At 45.1% G+C, this 21754-nt stretch overlaps 1 protein-coding gene across 12 annotated transcripts in view; it reads left to right on the forward strand.

Moving 5' to 3' along the window:
• The window catches only part of ATXN1 (ataxin 1), a 202629-nt gene that overhangs the window by 156443 nt on the left and 24432 nt on the right, over positions 1 to 21754 (forward strand). Inside the window, exon 1 of one of the 12 annotated variants that reach the window (XM_048940519.1) lies at positions 2494 to 3178. The exons of the other annotated variants lie outside the window; for them this stretch is intronic. The gene's annotated coding sequence lies outside the window, so the exon portion shown is untranslated. Of the gene's footprint in view, positions 1 to 2493; positions 3179 to 21754 lie in introns of those variants that run through there. 12 annotated transcript variants of the gene reach the window in all.

Raw genomic sequence — 21754 nt, forward strand, 5'->3', positions numbered from 1 at the left:
TCAGAGCATCGCATCCCTTTGCAGGTGACCACTGCATCATCCCTCTGTGGACAACTCCTCTGGTATCTCTTCCCCCAAGTTCTCTCTTGTCTGGTACGATGTGCTTAAAGACACTGATAGAAAAGCCATAATAATAAAACTGATGTTACTTGTGCAGTTGCAGTGCTGAGCATTCTTAATATCTGCCCCTGGAAGAAGGGAGCACATGAAAATGCCTCAGATGGCATCTCCCTACTCCAGACGTGACAGCACTTTTCTTAACAAAAATGCTTTAGAAATTCCTCTAATCACCAAAAGAAACTGCTGAAACTTCAGGGCATGGCAAAGTAGTGCTGTCTTTGTCTCCCTATGCACTCCTTCCCTGTACGTACAAGGATGCTGTTTCCCTAACGTCCATCTCATCTTTGCACCCCCTTCAGAGCCCCTGCCTGCAGCCTTGTCTCACTCAGCACCATGTCTTTCTTCCTAAAAAGCTGACAGTCCAGGAGCATGGGTTCAAAGATGTGTTTCAATGTGAGTGTGACTTGAGATGCAAGGGAGACAACCATAACCTCACCAATGTAATCCCAACACAGCCATTCGGAGCAGGTGATGCTTTGGGCTTGTAGGCTTTGTAGAGGTTATGGAGAGGCATAGGTAGGATAGATAACCTAACCATTGCTCTTGATAACTATGACAATAAACCTCACACAGCCAGTGAAAAAAATTGGTAACCTCCACCCCAAAACACTCAAAAAGATCCTGGTTGCTTGCTATAATCTCCTGGGAAACAGCAAGGGGAAACTGCATTTCTCAGAGGCCTCCAGTACCTTCTATGACTGTTGTCATTCCATTGTGGTATGTTGAACATTGGCATAGTTGGAACGGCTGATCCAGTGCACTTATGTGTAAAAGACTGTGCACAATACAACTCTGCAGGGTTGTTTTACTGTGTTTTCTCCTCTGTGCCTTCCTGGTGGCTGGCTGGCAGGGACCTAATCCTGCAAGTTACTGAGCACCGTGAAGTCCCATGAAAGCCAGTGCATTCAGCTTCTTGGTAGATGGTAACATGATTTGTTGCATGTTGTGGTGCTGCTTTGGCTATGGAAATAAAACTATTTTTAAAGGTCATCGTGCTGTAAGATTTCGTAAAGCGGTACTCAGAAAGTGAATCTCTCTGTACTTCTCACAGCTAATCCTGGAGATTTCTTTCTTTCTCCTTTGGAGTTCCTACTTTGATTTTTATTTTTTTTTAATAATAATAATAACGTATTTTGTTTCATGACCTCCTAGTTCCTTAGCTTTGCAGCTCTTCTCTTACTTGGGTGGGTCTCTTTATTCCTCTCTTAGCTGTGGATCGTCTCCTAGCAGTGGTAACTATGGGACTCCTGAGGTCTCTGTCGCTTGAAGCGCTCATTCAAAACCAGATTGGATAATTTCCTGGCCTGTTTCCCTTCTCATTTACTTTGAAACATGTGATAAGTTTGTTTATAGAAGCCAGGGTGGTTGATGCCAGCCTGAAGAGAGGCTGTATTCCCCTGATGCGCTCCTGAGTGACCGTGACACTGTCTTGCTTACTGTGATGAAGCCTGGTCTGGTTTTGAACCCTTCATGGAAAAGCTTGGATTTTGCTTTTCAGAAGTCACTTAGCCTTAGGTAGCATTGTCATATGTATCTTTTCAGTTTGTTTTTATTATAATGATAGAGACTTAGCTCAGAACTATCTTTCATGTAGGTCTTTCACCAGGTTGATTTTATGAGAAAAATACGGGTTGTGACACTTATGCAATAAGAACTGTTTTTCTCAACTGGCAGAAGCCATTCTCCAGTGCCCAACCCTTGTAAAACTATCCTTGAGAAGGAAATCTGTCTCCTGTCCAGGGACAGCAGTGCAGGCCATTTCTGTTGTTGCGAGGTATGCACCTTTAGATTAGCTTTGAGGCTGCGTGTCCAGCTGTTTGGGGAGGTGTATGGCAGCACTTGTGCAAGGGAAGAGTCAGTCCCTTGCGTGCCTGAGGGCAAGGGTTGCACTCTGCTGTATTTCTTCTGTGCTTTTTCTTTTTTTTTGTTCTCTCTGCTCATTGGTTGAGCTTTACTGGCAAAAGAAGAGCGAGGTCAAGCCTGCACTGTTTATTTTGTTTCTCAGCTAACTGAAAAATACAGCCTTTCATAGCTACAGGCTTCCAGGGACCAAACTTAATGGCCAGCTTTTGGATTTTACCACGCCAGCCATTGTGCAATGGTGTAAAGGTTAAGGTGGGTCAGCCCTACCTCAGGGCTCTGCTGCGCATCAAAGGCTCGCACACAGCGTGCGGTCCCAGAAGACGGCTCAAAAAAGGCCGATGTACCACACTGTGCTGGCGGCTCTGCTGGGCAGAGCCCACAGGTGTTGCTGAGGATGGGGCTGCAGGGCTGTGCCCAGCCCGCTGCAGAAGCCTCTCCTTGGGAGCTCATTAGAAAGGCACAGGGACAAAAAGCAGGCTCCTTCCTTTCTGTGATTTCACAAACTGGAGCTTTTCTTGTGCTCAGTGATCATCACATGCCTTCTCTAGTGACAGGGAAGGAGGCTGCTCCCCTTTCAGCCTCTCCCACTCATAAGCTGTTTATTCACATTAAGTGGTGAAGAGGCTGGATCATCCATACTTCTCCAGAGTGTCCTCAGTTAACACAGGGTTCTGGCAATTGTGTCTCTGATTATTCTCTCACCATCCCTACCTTTTAAAAATATTTCTCTTTAATTGCTGCTTTGTCAGCTGTGTAATATTGTACTTGGATCCAAAGGTGCTTGTTAAATAAGGGATTTGAGGCTGCAGGGGACTGAGCTGATCATTATGAGTCTGAGAATGGGACCTGTGAAGCATGCTATCCAAGGCCTTCGTGGATAGTTAAATTAAATGAATGCCTTTGTGATAAACAGTTTGGTGGTTTTCTTTTTCAAATTAATCAATTGTGTAAAAGCAGGGAGTAAGCATTAGCAAGCTGGATGGGAAGGGCTGGAGAGCCACAGCTGCTACCTGCTTCTATTGCTATGTCATTAATGAACAGTGAAAGACTGTATACCATCCAGTGCTTTTAGATCTTTTCATTTTTTTCTTTGCCCTTGCCTAAAGGTGGCCCAGAAAAAAATGCCAATAGGCAGAAGGCAGCAGGAAAACGGATCAGAAGAGCGGTGCTGTGCAGCCATCCCAAGATGTCATAGGTCTGCCATAAACCTTGCTGAAGTGCTTGCTTGATGGAGGTGATAGTGAGGGAAAGGAGCTGCAGGAAAGGGGTGGAGAGTGACAAGGCTGTGGTATGAATTGTGGCTTCTGCCAAAAAGCTGTGCAACAGCTGTCATGCCTGCAAAAAACTGTTTTCTTCGAGCATTTTTTCTCTGTGCATGGAATGGCTCTGTCGTAGGCGTGGATGTAATGCTTCAGCCTACTGGCTGGGTCTACCCAGGTCTGTGCCTTCACAGAGCAGATACAGCCTCTGCCTGTGTATCACATGCTGCTGCCTTGCCGTGGGACTGAGGCTGTACACTCAGAGCCTGTCAGCCACACAGCTTATCCATGAGAGAACCTCACATGAGGCTGGGAAGGTTGCCTGTGGGTACAGGAACAGGAATCCCTGCCCCAGCAAAGCAAGTATGAGATTCAGTCTGCCCTATGCTGCAGACTGGCCAGCAGGAGCATGAATGAGAAGGACCTGACTGGGACACACAAAAAATGAGATAGAATTTGTGGGATTCCCACGAAAACATAAACTTGGTCTCATCAGCCAAGGCTAGCTGGCCGCACAGTGGTCTGATTTCATTCACTAGTTGCATCAGGGCCGGCAGCATTTGTGCTGTGTCACCATTTGGAGGGGACGTATCTGGGCTCATTCTTGCTTCGGTTGCCTGAAGTGCTGTGAAATATCCCTATGTGCAGCAAAGGGAGTGGGGAATGGGGTGTGGGAATACCCTCTTCACCAGAGCTCTGTGCAGAGAAAATGCAACCCGAGTGAGGTCTGGACTGCCCAGTGGCTGCAAAGGATATAATGGGGGGTAACACTTCCTACAGTTACTCTCCATTACTAATGGCCATGGTTTTACCAAGCGCAGGCATGACCCCTTTGGGGCAATAAAAAGCTAGTCTTTCTTCCCTTAAGCTGTCAGCAAAGGTGTTTTTCTTTTTGGTTTGCTTTATTTTCTCACAGATGGAGAGAATGCAAGCTTTCTTGTTGTTATGGCTTGTGCTCTCTGGTCACTGTGCACTTGGTCTAGGGAGAGTGCAGGTACTTTGGATAATCTTTCTCTTTCACCAGTAATTTAGAGAAGGTATAGATTTGTGGCACAGCTGTATGAATTCAGGGGAAAAAAAATAGTTCTAGTTGCCTTGTGTTTTCTATTTTTGTTCTGCAGTACTCAACCAGCTCTTTCATGTGGCAGGAGCAGTGAAGTCTCATCAATGAAAACACAAGCTGATAAGATCACAGGGAAGTTTGAAACTACACCTTTCTCACCTTCTAGAGATCTTCCAGCTGTAAGGGAAAGATTTTGGGGCGACCATTTCCTCTCACCTGCATGCAGAACTGAGAGGTCCTGAAATAAATGAGCTTTGTATCATCTCTTCCCTTCTCCTGTCTGGTGTGAGCAAGTGTGGCTCGGGTGCATGCAGCAGCTGTGTGGTCAGGCTGAAAGGGAATGGTGTTTTCAGCCTTGTGCAAGTACCCTGATTTCTCTCCATGAGTTCAGTCAGTGCTCCTTGCTTGCTGCAGAGTAGACCTTATTTTTCTGCTCTGTGTGGCTTCAGAGTTAAAGTACAGATCTAGGGACATCACCCAACTGCAGTTGGCCACATGGGATAAGTCTTTGCTATGGTAAACACAGAGCCAGTGCTTTGTAGAGGAACTGTTTGACTGTACTTCCCTTCTTTTCCCTTCCCAGGAAATCAGTTTGACTTGCAATTTTTCATTCTTGCACTCAAAACAATAAACAGCTCCTGCCTTGTACCCAACAGTGCGGGGAGGAAGCAGCTGGTACACGCAGCAGTGCAGGAAGAAGCTGTTGATGGCAGGATTACTTCACCCGGGCCGTCTGGAGGCGACGTGATTTGTCTGTTTTCTTCCCTGGTTGGTGAACCCTCTGGGTCACTGGAGCATTGAAACCTTCAGCTGGATGCTGTGCTGATTTGGCACTCATGTGTCACTGTGGCTGGCAGGCGCTGGTGCTGTTTTATGCCTAGACCAAATGCCCTGCTTTCCCCAGAAAACTTACTGTAGCTGCAAGGTGATGACTGCAGACCCAGGAACTCCGTAATTTATGCTCCCCACGCAAACAAACATGCATATGCCATTCACACTCTCAGTGTATTAATAGTGATAGAGCAACATGTGTTTTCCGCAAGAGCTGTGCACCTGTTGAGGTTGTTCGGGGTCACCAGGCACTGCAGTGATGCTGTACTGCTTTCTACAGGCTCCAGCATTCATTAATGAGGGAGGAAGGGGATTTCATGAGGCCCAGAGGAGCTGGGGTGGTGGTAGGGAACCATCCAGACATTTTAAGCCCGTTTTGTAGTGCTTGTGTGCTCAGGCTGAGAAGGAAAGCAAGTCTGGGAGCTGAGTTTGCTGTCTGTTACAGTCAAAATGTGGCATTTGGGATAGATTGAAGCTTCTCAACAGTTAAGGTTAGAATTTGTCCCATGATGTGCGTGGTGTGCAATTTGCTGCATGCAGTTTTGTGTGCCACAAATATAAGAAGGACATAAAAGTATTGGAGAGGATCCAATGGAGGACTCACTCCAAAGATGACGAAGGCTCTAGAGGGCAAAGAGGACGGAGTCCCTTGATGTGTTCAGCCCAGAGCAGAGGAGCTGAGGGGAGGCCTGTTGTCGGCTGCAGCTCCTCACAGGGAGTGGAGGGCAGCGCTGAGCTCTGCTCTGTGTGACAGAGACAGGGCCTGAGGAATGGCATGGAGCTGCATCAGGGGAGAGGAGGCAGCTGGGGCTTAGGGAAAGGGTCTGCACCAGAGAGTGGTGGGCATGGAGCAGGTTGCCCAGGGCTGTGGTTACAGCCCCAAGCAGCCAGTGTTCAAGGAGTGTTTGAGCAATGCTCTCAGACATGGAGTTTGAATATTGGGTGGTCCTTTGTGGAGCCAGGAGTTGGACTTGAGGTTCCCTTCCAACTTAGGATGTTCAGTATTTCCATAGGGCTCCCATGAAGGCGCACTGATAAAAGCTTTTTGTTCCTTGGATCTGTTTGCTAGTCTGAAGCCACTATTACAACTGTTCTCTCCCATTTTGTAGGCCAAAAATGGGTTTTAGTTAAAGCTTCTTGGGAGATTGTTTAAGAATGACCAAATCATCACTGGCTCAAGGACATGAAGGTTGAAGCAATGCTTCACATAAAAGAACACAAGTCCAACCCTGCTCAACATTCAGAGGCACTGAAAGCAACCCTTGGTGCATCAAAGCAGTCAATGGCTTGTCCTCCCTCGCTGGTATTTGGGCATGATGAAGTCTCTTGTGTTTCAGATGTTCTTAGGCAGAGATTTCACACTTAAGAGTCTAGAGGAATTTCAGCACAACTGTGCTGTTTCCTCTAGAAAAGCTGCAATGGGGAGACCTTGTAGGAAATAAAAGAATCAATGTCCAATGTTAATCTGGGCACCTTAGAGAAACAGAAGCTGCAGATTGGAAAGCCATTTCTAGCTGAAGCATGATAACTGGGAGGAGTCCTTGTACCTGCCTGCTGGATGCCATCTTCCCATTTAAGGAACTAGAGCAGTTGTAAGTGGGTAGGAAAGGGAGTGCAGGATCTCAGCTGAGTCCTTCCCAAAGAATGGCAATGTTTGGAGCTCTGTCTGCCTAGGATACTCGCTCGGGTCAACTGAAGAACCTAGGAGGAAATTATTTTGTGTATTCCACATACTAATACATGCAAAGTTTTGGAGAATTTTAGGTGAAAATTAATGGTGATCTATAGCACCCTGGTCCCCAAGGGAGAGGCACAGGTGAGCGGAGGGTGGGCACTGAGCTATTAGGGCTAATTGTCTTCAGGATTTACAAAAGGCCTGAGAGACACAAGCTTCCATTGGTAACTGGGGGCTTCAGCTGAAAGGTTTTTGAAAGCTTTTGTACCCCTCTGGGTCTCTAAATAGGCTCTGCTATACGTTACGTCTTTTTCTTTAGCCTTCCTGTTGTTTTGTTGTGATTTTGGTGTTGCTTTTGGTTGTTTGGGTTTTTTGTGTGTGTTGTTTGTTTTGTTTTTCTTAATTCTATTATGTTGACTAGGGTGAAGTTTGACCTACATGAAGACCATTGTTTCAAGGTAGCTGTCTTGTGCAAAAGGTTTTTGTTATTGAGTATTGCGATTTATAAACACAGGCCATCTTTCAGTTCCCCTCATACCCAATTAAACACATTAGAACTTTTCCCCTAAGCAAAATGGAAACTAACCAGATAAAGCCAAGGGGAAACACTAAGAAAACAGATGAAGGAAATCACATTCTTTGTCATTTCTATTCTTAACTCCTATTAGAATGGACAGAAAATACATCCTTTGAATCCCCAGATTTTCAGCCTAAAGATACATAGAAAGAATATCCTTCATTATAGTTTCCATTGTGGCGGTCCCTGGTGGTGTTTTCTATTCTGAGGTTTTATCGGTCTGAGCAAGTCTGTTCCTGAGGCTTTGCTGAAAGGCAAAAGGGTGAAAGAACGTTATGTCTACAGAAACGTCAGAAGAAATGCTTTCTAACGTGCAGTGGATCATTAATTTGGCTTCAAAGAAGTGTTTTATACTTGGGGATTTTTCTGAACAGCTGCGGGAAGGATTTTTTACTCTTGGACAGGGCATGTTTCCCACAAGGTAACCTTGTAAAGCATTTTCTCTAGTAATAGGATTGCAGACAAATACTTTTGTGCATTTCTCCTCCTGTTTTATCTCTGCTCTCCCCTAGAACTCCTCTTGATTCCTTGATATTTCCTCAGGGTGACATGAGGACACTGTACCAGAAGCGGAAGATGAGAGAAGCTTAGTGTTAAAACAAACCAGAACTGGGATGATTTACTAGGGCTGGGACGATAACCTGCGTGATCAGGGACATTTTGCAAACATCAGGGGACAGGGTTTGAGTGTAAAATCTGCCGTTAATGAATCTGGGAAATGGCATTCTCCTGAAAGTATTGAGTAGATCAGAAACTGCTGAATGGGATTTGAAAGACATAATCATCAACATTATTATGAGAAAGCGGAATATCAGCATTTCTCTGTCATTTTCAGAGCTTTAAAATATCTGGCTTTCTTATTAAGGTCAATTAAGCAGTGGCATTAAGTGATGTGCAAAGGAATTTTTTTTTAATGAATTTTTGATAATTAATTAAGTGTAACTCTTTCTGCACCTTTGAAAAAAGGTGTTTAGGATTTTTTTTTTAATTATTTTTTTTTTTCTGGCTAGCCCAAGTCACTGCGCTTAACAGCTTGTAAGAGTGAAATAGAGTAGTTGTGAGGGCACTGACTGAAATTCAGCACAGTTAACTGAACTGGCAGCAGCCTCCGGCTGTCTGAATTCCACCTCCTTCCTTTCCTCTCTGTCCATTTTGCTCCGTTTTGAACAAGAGACCTGTACCGTTCCCTCACCACCACGGTTTTCAGCTGGCCTTTTGCTGCAACCTGCTGCCAGTTCCAGTTTGCAGTCTCCGCTGACAAAGTGTTCTGTTCCAATCTCTGAAGTGGAAGTAGCAAGAAGAGTTCTCACTCTGCTGAGATGCGATGAGGTTACTCCATTAAAAGTTGTAATAGGTTCCTTGTGATTAGAGATACGGATATACATAATTAGCCAGGAACCAAATGGAGAGCTGGAAACAGGATCTGAGAGTCCAGCTTCTGTCTGCTGAGCAATTCCTTCCAAAGATAAAGTATTTCAAGTGCAGGGATTAAATTTGAAATGAAACGTGCATGACCAGATCAGTATAAATAGCAAATACTAGCAAATAAAACAAAATCTACACTCTACCTGGTGCCGTCAAGGTTCTGTAAACCCTTCTGGTCATTTCTGCTGTTTATCTGCTTTGTGAAAGCCCAATCTGGAGTACCATGTTGTGCTGAGTAGTGCTAAGGAACAGGCATATTTGTTACATATGTTTTTTTCACTTTAAAAAAAAGAAGTGTACTCTTTCTGGAAAGTTAACAACATGCATCAGTCACAACTTCACTTGTTTCCCAGGAAACAGTTCTGTGCCTTTCCTGCCCTACTAGAACACAACACATGGAATCATAGAATCACAGAATCAACGAGTTTGGAAATTTTTCCTGATATCCAACCTGAACCTCCCTTGGTGCAACTTGAGGCCACCCGCTCTTGTCCTGTTGCTTGGGAGGAATGCTTGTTGTTGTCCTGTTATATGGGAGGAATGCAGTACTTAAGGTGCAGCCTCACCAGAGCTGAATAAGAGGGATGAGTACAGAGTGCTGGCTACACGATTTCTGATATAAGCCAGGATACCATTGGCCTTCTTGGCCACCTGGGCACACTGCTGGATCATATTTAGCCAAGCATCAATCAGTGGGCCCTCATGTCCGTTTCCTCCACACAATCTTCCAGCCGCTCTTCCCCTTGCCTCTAGTGTTGCCTGGGGTTGTTGTGACCAAAGTGCAGGACCCAGCACTTGGTCTTGTTAAGGTTTATTCTGTTGGCCCCAGCCCAGCCATCCAGCCTGTTCAGATCTCTCTGTAGGGCCTTCCTACCCTGAGGCAGATCAGCACTTCCATCTAAGTTGGTGTAATCTGCAAACTCAGTGAGGGTGCAGTCAATGCTCTTTTCCTGGTCATCAGTAAAGATATCAAACAGGACAGGCCCCAGTACCAGTGCCTAGGGAACAGCACTTGTAACCAGTCACTAGGTGAATTTAGCTCTGTTCACCACCACTCCCTGGGCACAGCCCTCCAGCCAGTTTTTTACCCAGCAGTGTGTGGAAGTGTTACCTGTTCAAGCCATGGGCTGCCAGCTTCTGCAGGAGAGTACTGGGGAGACAGTGCTGAAGGGTTTGATGAAGTCTAGGTAGACTACATCAGCAGCCTTCCCGTCACCTCCAGGCATTGTAGAAGTGGATCCAGTTGGTCAAGCTTTCATGAGCCCATGCTGGTTGGGCTTTGTCCCTGGTTGTCCCACACATGCCATGTGATCTCATTCAAGATGATCTGTTCCATTACCTTCCCTAACAACCATGGTCAGGCTGACAGGCCTTAGTTCCTTAGTTCCTTAGATTCCCCTTATGACCCTTCTTGTAGACAAGTGGCATTGGCAAGCCTTCAGTCCTCTGGGACCTCTCTGGATTGCTGATGGTGGAAAGCAGCTTGGCAATCACCTCTATCAGATCCCTCAGCACTCCTGGGGGGTTCCCATCTGTCCCCATGGACTTGTGACAGTTTCTAACTGTTTCCACTTCAATCATGGGGGCTTTATTCTGCTCCCCATCTCAGACTTCCAGGTCAAGAGGTAGAGTAACCTGAAGATAACTGGTCTGATTTTTAAGGACAGGAATAAAGAAGGCATTGAGAGCCTCAGCCTTTTCCTTATCCTCTGTGGTCATGTTCCCTGCTGCATTCAGTAAAAGATGGCGGTTCTCCTTAGCCCTCCTCTTACTGTTCATTTGTAGAAAAGGTTTTTGTTCTCCCTTACTACAGTGGTCAGGTTGAGTTCAAACTTGATTTTTGCCTTTCTGATTTTCTCCCTGAATATTCTAATAACTTCTTTGTATTCTCCCTGAGTTGCCCATCCTTTTTTCCACAGGACATAGACTCTCTCTCTCTCCTGGAGCCTCAGAAAAGGCTGTTTCCTGTTCATCCATCCTGGTCTTCTTCCCCAGTGGCTCATCTTGTGGCACAGGGGAATAGCCTTGTCCTGTTTCTGTAAGACTTCTTTCTTGAGGAGCATCCAGCCTTCCTGGGCTCCAGCTCTAAGGAAGCCTTCCATGGTGAGAAGAGCAGTTCCGTGGCAGCATTAAGATAAATTCCACACTGTGTTGAAGCTACTTTTGGAGGAAAGCAGTGGATCGACAGTCTTGAGCCAATTAAATGAGATTTTTGCCTCCATGCCTTTGCTTCAGAGAGCTCTGCTCAGCACATGTGGAGCCTCAGTGTCCCAGTTCAGCAAAGAGCTCACGCCTGCCCTGAAGCCAAGTATCTGCATGTTCTCAGTGATGTGACTGTAAGTAGGCTGGTTCCCTGTGGTTTCAAGTTAATAGCTTAAATGGTTTCAAGTCCTGTTAGGTCAGGACCTAGGGAAACACCAGCTTTGATCTCTGCTTAAATGAATTGAAGTCACTTGGACAGCTGTAAATTGCATGAAGGTACCCAGTGACCGGATCTCTATTAAAAACATTGTGTTTAGATGTGGGCAAATGTTACTCTGAGGGGAAAAAAAGCATTAGTACATATGGAAAAAAATCTCAAAATTGAAAATTATTTTGTTTATACTGTAAGGACTGGTATTTACTTTTGCAGTTTTGTTTACACAAGTTTTGAGGACAACTGGATTTTTATCATATGAATCTACTCAATTCCCAGCAAAGTCCCCTACACAAATACCTAGGATGTTTCCTTAGGACTGTTAAAAAAAAATAAGAACAGGATGAGCAGTGTAATAGGTGACATGAGTGTGGAAAATTGAATTTGCTTTTCTACCAAAGCGAAGCTGAAGTAGTTCTGAATCATGCATATACATAGAGCAAATGCAACCAGTACTAGGGAACAGGGATGTAAGCATGTTCTGAATGGTTTCAAAACTACATGAAATTACTGTCCCCTGTATGGGCCATTAGCATCTGAACTTTCCTCTTCCCAGACTTGATTCCTACTTTTTTCTGTGCTATTTCAATATACCGTATCCTGTGCAGCCTTATGTTGAACACTGGGTTTTCTTCTATTTCTTTATTCATAGGACCAACATAAAGGGCATCTTGAGCGTAAGCTGTAGAGCTGTAGATCATGTGCAGATCTGATACACTTCTGGTGGTGAGCTGCCACACATTTCAGCCATGAAATTCAGTGATCAGGAGTAGAAAACTGCAGAGGTCAGATTAATTATCTTTTTCTGTTGCTTTTTGGCGTTCATGGCTGCCTTGTCGCATTATTATTACTGCTTTTATAATTTTTGCCTCTCAGTGAGGGTTTGGGATTTGCCCACTGCCGGAATCCTGATGTGCCAGATGTGTTGTTGTGATAGGACTTACAAACATACCAAGAATGCGTTTGCTTTGCAAGCAGTCGTTTGTGCTACTGATTCCTAACTGCAAAAAGTATTTTATTATGTTTCTGCCATTGCTGGAATTCTGAATGCATCATCTCCACAGAATTATTTTGGAAAAAACATGGTGGTCAGCACTGTGTTGTCAAGAGCATGTTTGAACAGTGACCTATTGCAAGATCACTGTGATCTGAGAAGAAATATTTTCAGGAGTCCAAGTGCGCTGTCAAAGTAAAACGAAGGTAGAGTTAGCAAGAAAAGATGGAACCGGGATACTCTGCTTGCACTGTTTCTAAATGAAAGCTAAAGCTCTCCTAACTCAAGAGAGATGAAGGGAGGCATAACACAACTGGATTAGGGGTGGTTATGTGTGGTGAGGGAACCCCAGTAATGCCTGGAGACCCAAGGCAAGGCCAGCAAAGGACACCATCATGGCACAGAGCAGTCAGGCTTCTGCAGCTCCCTCAGAGAGGCTTGGGCAAGGCCAGAGGAGTTTTTAACACAAAATAAAATAAAGCAAAATAAATGTCTTTTTATCTGAAGAAACAGTTTTGAAGCAGCTTTAGGGTGTTCAGCCTCTTCAAGTGGCCAGGTGGGTGGAAGGAAGATGGCTTCTTTTTCTGTGTTAATTAAGTAAGGAAATTTACAGTGGGAAATGTGTTAGGTCTGTAGAGGATACCTGTGATTTTAATCACAGTAGTTCACCCTTTCAGTTCCAGTGGCACGCACACGGGGTCTGAGGAATGTGGCTGCAGCCACAGTCTCCTAGTTAGCATGTCATAAAAGTAGGATTTTTATTTTACTGTCTGTTTCTCCAGGCTGGATGGAGAGCTGCAGTGCTACTCTGTCCCTCTAGTGATCTATGTGAGTTGTCAGCATGTATAAAGCAGTGAAGAGAGAAATCAGAGAATCACAGAATGTCTTGAGTTGGAAGGGTCCTTAAAGTCCATTTAGTTGCAAGCCCCTGCCATGGATAAACTAAATCAGGTTGACAGTGGTCTCATGCAACCTAGCCTTGAATATCTCAAAGCATGGGGCATCCACAGCTTCTCTGGGTATGGGACCTGTAATAACAGGGGGCTGGAAGGATGCTGGGTATCAGTATCTCCTGGAAGTGCAGTTGTTCCCATGATGGATGGACGGTTAAGGAGCTAGCTCAGCATCCCTCTGCTGTGGTTAGGTCACTCTCTGCAGGTCCTGGAAAGGAAGACTCTCCCCAACAGCTGCTTTCAGGTCAGGCTGGGATGTTGAAAGCATCGGAGTAGCATTTACCCAGCAGGCAACAATGAAAATGGAAAAGAGTATGTTTAGGCTGGCCTGGACCTCTTCTAGCTTTCTGAGGCAGGAGTATGGTCCAAGCACCTGTACTGTGAGGTCCCCACATGCTTATCAGCATCCACCACTTGCAAGCAAAATTAGGAAATGTGAAATGATTCAGTTGCCCATAAGCAGTGTGTGTAAACTACCTCTCACTTCCTGCATCTCTCCCACTCTGGCTACAACAGCCATCCCTGCTGGTTTATCAGATTTTCAGTGGAGAAGCCCATTCTTCATTTTGTTCTGCAAAATGTCCAACGCCAGAAACAGAGCACGGTTAAGGAAAAACAAAATACCCCTCACACCTCCCCAGCTCTTTCCCTCCCTGCCAGTCTGGCAGCAGTGAGGTGGGTGATGGCACAGCTGTCAACACCAGCAGCCAGCAGTGACACGAGCCCTAACACCAGCAGTGGCACCAGCAGTGACAGCAGCCTCTCCTCACTGGCCTCCCTTCTGAAGGCAGCCCTGCATCCAGAGGGTGCCAGGGAAGGCAGTGCTTCGGTTTTATGGCGGATGGATCGCAGGGCTGCGAACAAAGACCGTCAGCTCCATCTCACCAGCTGGTTCTCTCAGCAGTTTTCGCAAGAAGTGTGAAGAGAACACATTTTATGGGAGATATTTATCATTACCCAGTACTACTTAAATATAGCTTGTGGAGCAGGTTAGAGCTTGTTAGGCTTTTATCTCCTCGAGTTGGAGGATGATGTATTAATCCATGACTGTTGCAGCCTCAAGTGAATTACAGAGAGTCATCCCCAGTGAGTAAAGATAAATGACATTTCGAAATTAACCCATTACGCAGTCTCTTCCAATCAAGTGCTTACTAAAATATTAAATTGGAAATGAAGATGCTTCAGGTTTCGTTTGAAAGCCAGAAAGACACTTAGACGCACTTCCAGTAGTGTCTGTCTTCTTTTTCTCAGAGATTTCATCTCTGCTGAAAGGTTTGGGACCGACAGCCCCAGAGGACAAAATCTGTATTAATCTACAGAGCTACAGCGCAAGCTGCTCTGTCCTGCTAATGCCTGTGCTGCAGCCTCTGCTGGGAGCAGGTCAGTCCCAGGGGGTGCAGTGTTAGCTCAGTCTGTGCAGCGTCTAACCTCAGCAAAAAAAGAAGAGCTGTTCAGCTCATTATTAAGCTGCACCTGCATTGATTCAGCTGGCTTTAACCATTTCCTTCACAGTTATGAGGCGTTGCAAGCCTTCCAAGAACTTTGTAAATCTTCCAGATTCAGCTCAACCCACAGTGCACCTTCGAGTTCAGCACTGCTCAAACATTTTAAGGAGTTCAGTAATAATGCTGAAATTCACATTCAGTTGTCAGTGGCTGAAAGGCTTGGCTGTGCTGGTGGTCTCCCGGCTTGTCTCTCCACACCAATGTAACAGGGTTGCACAAAGGGAAAACCAACCCTGTTCTTCCAAAGCAAGCCACTCTGTTTTTAAAATAGTATAAGGTGCAGGTTTCATTAAGTCAGTGCTGGTGAGGTTTGCTTTGAAACAGATAGCCCTGTATAAATAGCTTTGTTCCACGCTAGCATCCGCATGTGTGACAACAAGAAGCAGGAGACCAAGCTTTTTCAGCTCTTCCCTCCTGCAGCACACCCTGTCGCTGTGGTGGCTTTTATTCTCTAATGAGCATGAGCCTGAATGGAGTCAGCTCCCTTCAGAGCAGCTGCCCAGTAGTACTGACTTGCACTTCCAGCCTGGGCTGGCTTCAAACCAGCAATGCAGAGCAGAGCCTTTTCATCGCATTATCTATCCTGAAGTCATCAAGGCCAGTGTCCCATTTTCTTTTGTTTCTGCTCGTTCAGTCTCTTTCAGCTCATCCCAGTTATGATTTTGCTGCAATGCACTCGACTACCTTCACATGGAGGGTGTTTGGAAGACCAGGTACGGCCCCTCGAGGCTTGGTGTCACGCAGTGTGGCTTGGCGTGGTGGAGCTTCCAGTGAGAGAGAGGGCTTTGCAGTTGGCTCAGAATGTCTTTTTGAGTAAGTCTGGGAACAACTGGCACAATAACACAGCCAAATAACTTCGGGACTTGAAGTTCCTCAGTGTTGTAGAGGTGTTATGGAAGCAAAACTAGGCCTACTTTTATGGAAATGTTTTAGAAGGCAAGGTTCTGAAAGTTTGGTTTGGTCTCACCGCTCTTTTTGTCAGTGCATTGTTAGTGTGCGACTACTGTGTTCGGTTTATTAATAAATTGCTCACACACGGAAGGCCTGATGTTGTTCCCACTGCAATAAGTGACTCTGAGCATGTGGAAAAGAGCAAGACTTCAGGTAGTCACTCTTAAAAAGTGTTTTATTAGTTTTATTATCTGAACAGAATCATCCTGTTGGTGGCAACTGCTCTGCATCCAGTGTCCATGTTCCGCCAGTAGGGAGCGAAGAGGAGAGGCTGCCTTAGTTTAGCTCTTCTTCAAAGATTATACTGAAATGCCATTAAATCCAAAACAAATGGCATTTCACATGCATGTTTAACACTGTTTGATCACTGTTTGAGATCAGCAGTTGCATTTTTTCATGTTTGTCCTCACCTGCCCATGAAGTGAGGATTTTTTGCAATGAATGTGAACAGAATGAGCCACCCTTCCTGCACAAATGTAAGAAAACCCTGCCAGCCCTCTTTCACCACATGCTTACGTGGTTAAAATGGGAGTAATGCAAAAAACGTCAGCCTCAAGAACGTGTTGAAGGTGGGAATTAAGGCCCAGATGCACCCATCAACCTTCTCACTGTGTTTTCCATAGGCCTAAAGTTGGTGGACAGAGGAGTGGGCACGAAACCAAGCAAAACTTCTTTATAAGCATCCACACAATGAATGCTTCATAGCAGTTGTAGATGTTTTTATTGACAGACTGTGCTGGTGCAGTGCTGCTGTTGGGGCATCAGTGAGAGGGATGTTACCCACAGTGCTTTTTCAATTTTAGTAATTTTCTCCCAGAGTCAGAAGTGTGTACGTGCAGTCTCTGTTCTGACTCAGCCTCGTGTTGTTAGTGAGAGTGGCATTTTAACTGGTAGCAAAGCAAGGACAGAAACTAACTTTAAAGACCAAGCAAGAATGACAGGAATCACAAAGTGAGGAGAGTAAAGAAGGCAAATGCTAAAAGAGTAGTTCACAAAAAAACAAAGTGTGGGGGGAAACAATTTTAGACCAGAACCATAGAGAAAGTACTTGTCCACAGACTGAAAATGAGGAAAGCTGCCATTTGTTGTCAGACCAGCCAGATTTTGAGTTGAAGCTGCTGAGCGACAGTTTTGCTCTAGCCTGGTCCCATGTCTTTTAATTAGCCAGGGTTGTCAACCACATCTCGGAGATTTTGATGTGAGTGGGTGCTCATCTCTGCTGATTTGCTCAATGCTTTGCATGCAGAAAGCAGCAGCTGCAGCTGGTGATCACAGGACTGATTTGTCTGCAACTTGCACTGGAAATGTTTCTGTAAACGAAGATAACTATGCAAGAGGCACCTAAGCTAATGGAAGCATTCAGACTGCAATAAGTGGTACCAAGCATTCCTTTGGTTTTCTATTAGCTCATTTTGTCTGTGACACGTGTGGGGCTTTCATGGATGCAGGCAAGTGCAGCTACCACTACGTGCAGGTGCTCCCTGTGGATATGCTGCAGTTTGTGGTGCTCTCCCTGCTCCCTTGGGGCTTTCGTGTGCTGTACACTTCAGTTAGTGGATGCTGAGAACCTCAGCAGAAGTCTTGGGCAGAGGTGTGACCTAAGTGGCCCAGCTGAGGCACTACCAATGTTACCTCCACATTTGCAGTTCCTCACTGGAGCGGTTTCAGTGCGATTGTGCTGACTGGCATCACAAAGCACAGCTGTCAAATTCACCTGTTAAAATCTGTCACTTTGGAGAGTCTTCAGCATTTTCAGCGAGGAGGTGCAATGAGCATGTTCCCACCCTTGCCAGCAGTCTGCTAGTGAGCCGAGGTTGTCCTAAGGCAGGTTTTAGGAGGTTTTGCTGGTAAAGCTGTAGCAGTGCAGTCCAAATGTAAAGCTTTATGAATGCAGTTTGGACTGACAGAAGGTCTCTTTAACCCATTTCTCCAAACACCAAAAGCAGTGTCTGTACAGGAGACGTATCTCTCCTCCCTCCTGAATGGGATGGGCCAGCAGGTATGGGTTCTGCTGAGATGCTGCAGCCCCCCATTTCACCAGACAGCAATCCCTTCTCTCTCTTTCTCCTTTTCCCTCACATTAAATTGGCACAGTAGCTGTCATCTCAGCCCAGCTGTGCATCAGAGGAGATACTGTGCTGCTTCCACAGCAATCTGAGCCGAAAGGAAAGATTTTGCAGGCAGTGTTTAACCCATGGGCAATGAGTTGAATGGTGCTACCACAGAAGAAGAAAGGTTCTTTTTCCACTTCGACTCCTGGGTTTTGCCAACTGAGAGCAAGGACGCGAATTTTCATGTGCACGGCTAATCAACGTGGCAGTGTTTCAGAATGCTTTGGAAGGTCTTGCTCCAGCTAGGAGAGGTTTAAATCTAATTAGAAATATAATTAGAAATCATATCTTGCAGGAGGTATTTTTTATTTCTAAGAAAATGTAACTTCCATTTGTAAACACAAAACAGAGAAGAAAAAAAAGAGAAACTGTATGTATCTACCATAAGGAGTCTCCAAGTCAAAAACCACACATGAAAAAGAAACTAAACCAAACCAGATTAACAGATGTAAGCTCATTGTGCATTGTACATTCAGAAGAAAAGATCAGAGGAGGCAGAGAGGGAGTGGTAAACAAATTAAATGCTGAAGAATCCCTGAGAGTGTAAATAATGCCAGAAAAAAATCTCTCTTCCTTTTCACCATAGCAGTGGCAATGGCACCTGATGTTTCCATCATGGGATGCATCCCATCTATCACTTTGCTTTCACTGCTGTCATTTATTTGTCAGAGCCACAGCGTGTCTGAGAGCAGGCTGGAAGTGCTACGATGTTCCCTGTTTATCCCCCTTGGAACCAGCCTCTCGGTGAGATAAGGCAGCTTTTGCGAGGGACTCCCCAGAGAGCTTTCTTCTCCCAGGAAATTCTCTGCAATGGGTTCTACTCTGCAGTGGGAGGATCTGAGCCTATTTCAACTGTTTTCTTCTCCAGGAGAGCAGCGCTTAAGTGCTGATTTGAAGAGGAATGCACAAAGGTTTTAAGCACTCAGACCCCCAGCTGAATCTCATTCCCTTCCCCTTATTTTGTGAGAGTGCTTCTGAAAGGCCCTTAGCTGACGCAGACACCAAAATCCTGTCGTTAGTGAGGTATGGCTGGTTAGAGAACAGGTTTTTGTGCTAAGTCTTGCCTTTGCCTCAGTCTGGGGGAACACTTCAAAGCCCTATAGGAAGTAACTGCTAATACATATCGGCAAACTGCAGTCAGACGTGCTGTCACTACAGAAAGGCTAATGCATAATTGCAGAGTGCTGTGCAAAGAAGCCTATAGGGAAGCCTTGTCAAAAGAGGATGCACGGTCATGAGCAGGATTCATTGGTGTGGGTCCAAGGAGTGCCAGTAATATCTGGACCTGCACCATCATGTACTTGTGTGTGATTGGAGCTGTAGAGCAAGTTGTGCATGATGTGTATAATGTGATGTGATGAATTTAAAAGGTCAGGATCACACCCCACTAGCATCAGAAATGAAACTCTGTAAGGGTGAATTCTGTGTTGAGGAAGCTATGGAGTCCCTCTTTGTAGCCGAATCCAAGGATAATATGAGGGTTGCTCTGAAGGTAATGCCTCTTGTTTTATGATGTTCTCCCACAGTGTCAGAGACGGATGTTGGTGGGATGTTAGTAGAGGTTGAACCTTCCCACCAGTATTTCATTACATGTTGTTGCTGTTGCTGTGCAACAGATGGCTGCAGTGGAGCAGTCTCAGAGAATGGTGTCTGAGATGGAAGTGAGTGTGGAGCAAAGGTGTGGAAAAATGGCACTCATTGACATCCATTAATGCTAGCTGAACATTTATGGAGACCAAACAGCTGATGTGAACACAGTGAGGGAGTGGTGTGTTGCAGCAGTGACAGCAGCAGTGTGAAAAGCATGTCATGCAGATTTTTACGAGCATGGCATGCAGGCTCTTGTCAATCAGTGGCAAAATGCATAAGTGATGGTGGTGACTGTGTTGAAAAATAGTATTTTGTAGCTAAGAATTTGATCCATCAAATAGGGTTACGGTTATTGTGCATTTTGTATCTGTTATTTCCCTGGAAGTAAATAGGAGGCATTACTTTCAGAGCAGCCTACATAGATTTCAAAGGAACTTTGTACCTTCTGGTTGCCTCTGCTGTGCTTCCTAGTTCAGACCAGTGGATGCAGCTAAAGCCAGCAGCTTTGAAGAAGAGGAGATCAACATTTCTGTTTCAGGCTGTGTTTATATAAATAGGCAGCTGCTTGAATTTGCTGAAGTGTGAGGAATGTGAGCAGAGAACAGTAGAAGTGAGTGGAAATCTCTGAGAAATACCACTGAATACATTGGACCACAGTTCAGCATTTTTTATGGGCATCATTTGCATTTATACTGTCAACACAGTGTGGATGAATGGAAGTACAATAAATGATACGCACAATTTGAATTTTTCAGTGTGTGCTTCAGACTTGATTCTGTTTCTCCAGCAGAAAAAAAATGACTTTTTTTCCGTTGTTTCGGGGATTAGGTAAATCCCATGAGTGATGACAACAGACAGAACTGGGGCTTGCAAAGATACGGAAGGGAAAATATACTTGACACTTGTGAGAAGTGAACTCTGAGCTGGCAGTGCAGTTAGACACGCAAGCCTCATTTCAGAATGCTGAGATATTGTCTTCTCATTCTCTTGCCTTGAATCATGAAACCTCACATTCTTCTAATTCTTCTTGCAGAGGCAGAAGTGAAATGATTCATATAAAGAGCCAGAATGCCTCAAACCACATCCTTTTTCTTTATCTAGATTGAACTAGAACCTCTACCAAACGTTGGATCATTTGGAATTTGTAGCATCCGTAGGCAGTTGTTCTTCTTTTACTGCCTTATGTACATGCATCTGGTGACCTTTAGAACTCACATACCTGTTTCTGATGTTAGAAGTCACCCCTGGAGCACTGGATGCTCCTGAGTGTGATGGAGAGAACCAGAATGGAGCCATACTATGGTGTGGTGCCTTGGTGGAAGAAAGGGAAGATGCTGTTGGAAGAAGACTTGAGCAACCGATTGGGTGGGAGGGAGAAAGCTAACGTGAGTAGAGTGGGCAGAGGAGGAAAGAATTGCACTGTCTCTCGGATGAAGTAGTAATGTCAGGGAGGTAAAGTGGAAAGAACACAAGGAACCTCAAAGCTTTGGATCTTGTTTAGAGAATTAGAAATAGGGACAATAGTAATGAAAGAGACAGTGTTAGGTTCTTGGATGTCTTAAAGGCCCTTAGCTCAAGACTGAACTTCCAGAGTAGGAGACTGACTTGAATGTAGACCGCATTGAGGTTTGGCCTATGTTCTGCATACTCTGCTAGGCAGAAGAACAGGGGCTATGAGAAAAAAATGTTTCACCTTCAGACACCTTTTCTTGTCTTTCTCTTTTAGAATTCTATTACAGTAAAGGCAACTGGAGTAATTCTTGTTTTCTGATTATGCTGTTGTCTGGTACAGTCAGAGAAGCACTGTTCAGCAATATTTCACTGTTCATTCATGGGAGAGAATGCTCTTTTAACTCGTGTACCAAGTGTTGGTGGCTGGTTCCCCAGATGCTAGTAGGTACTTACGTGCTTTTCAGTACATACACCTACAGAGAAATTCAGGGAAGGATACAAGAGCTGGGTCCAGAACAATGGGTGTTGGTCTGGGCTCTTCAGCTTACGTTCTACAGTGCATCTAAACTGCAGGCTTGTAGCTTGGCCATATGTTAATCACCCTTTCCAGATTCTTTGTTGGAGCGTCTGATTTGCTGTTTGTACCATGCATCATGTGTTCCGTTGTGCTGGGTTTTTTATCCAAAAAGAAATAACTTCAGGGCTTGCACCAGGGACTACCAGTTTTCATTATTGCCCATCTGCAAGCAGTACTTCAGTGTAGCTGCAGTGCTCTGTATCTCCATGTCACTGTTATGAACTTGCTCCAGTAACCTGCCATCCTGTATTTTTTTGCACAGGGCAGAGTGAGATAAAGGGGAGAGATGCTGACTGCTTTCACACTGTTGCTCAGCTTCTGCTGTGGGAAATGTAACACCTCTCCCCTTTCCTTATTGCCCAACCTGGCTCACTCCGTGAAGCTCTTCACAG

The sequence above is a fragment of the Lagopus muta genome, chromosome 3 (genome assembly GCF_023343835.1).
Source record: "Lagopus muta isolate bLagMut1 chromosome 3, bLagMut1 primary, whole genome shotgun sequence".
Classification (NCBI taxonomy): Eukaryota; Metazoa; Chordata; class Aves; order Galliformes; family Phasianidae; genus Lagopus; species Lagopus muta.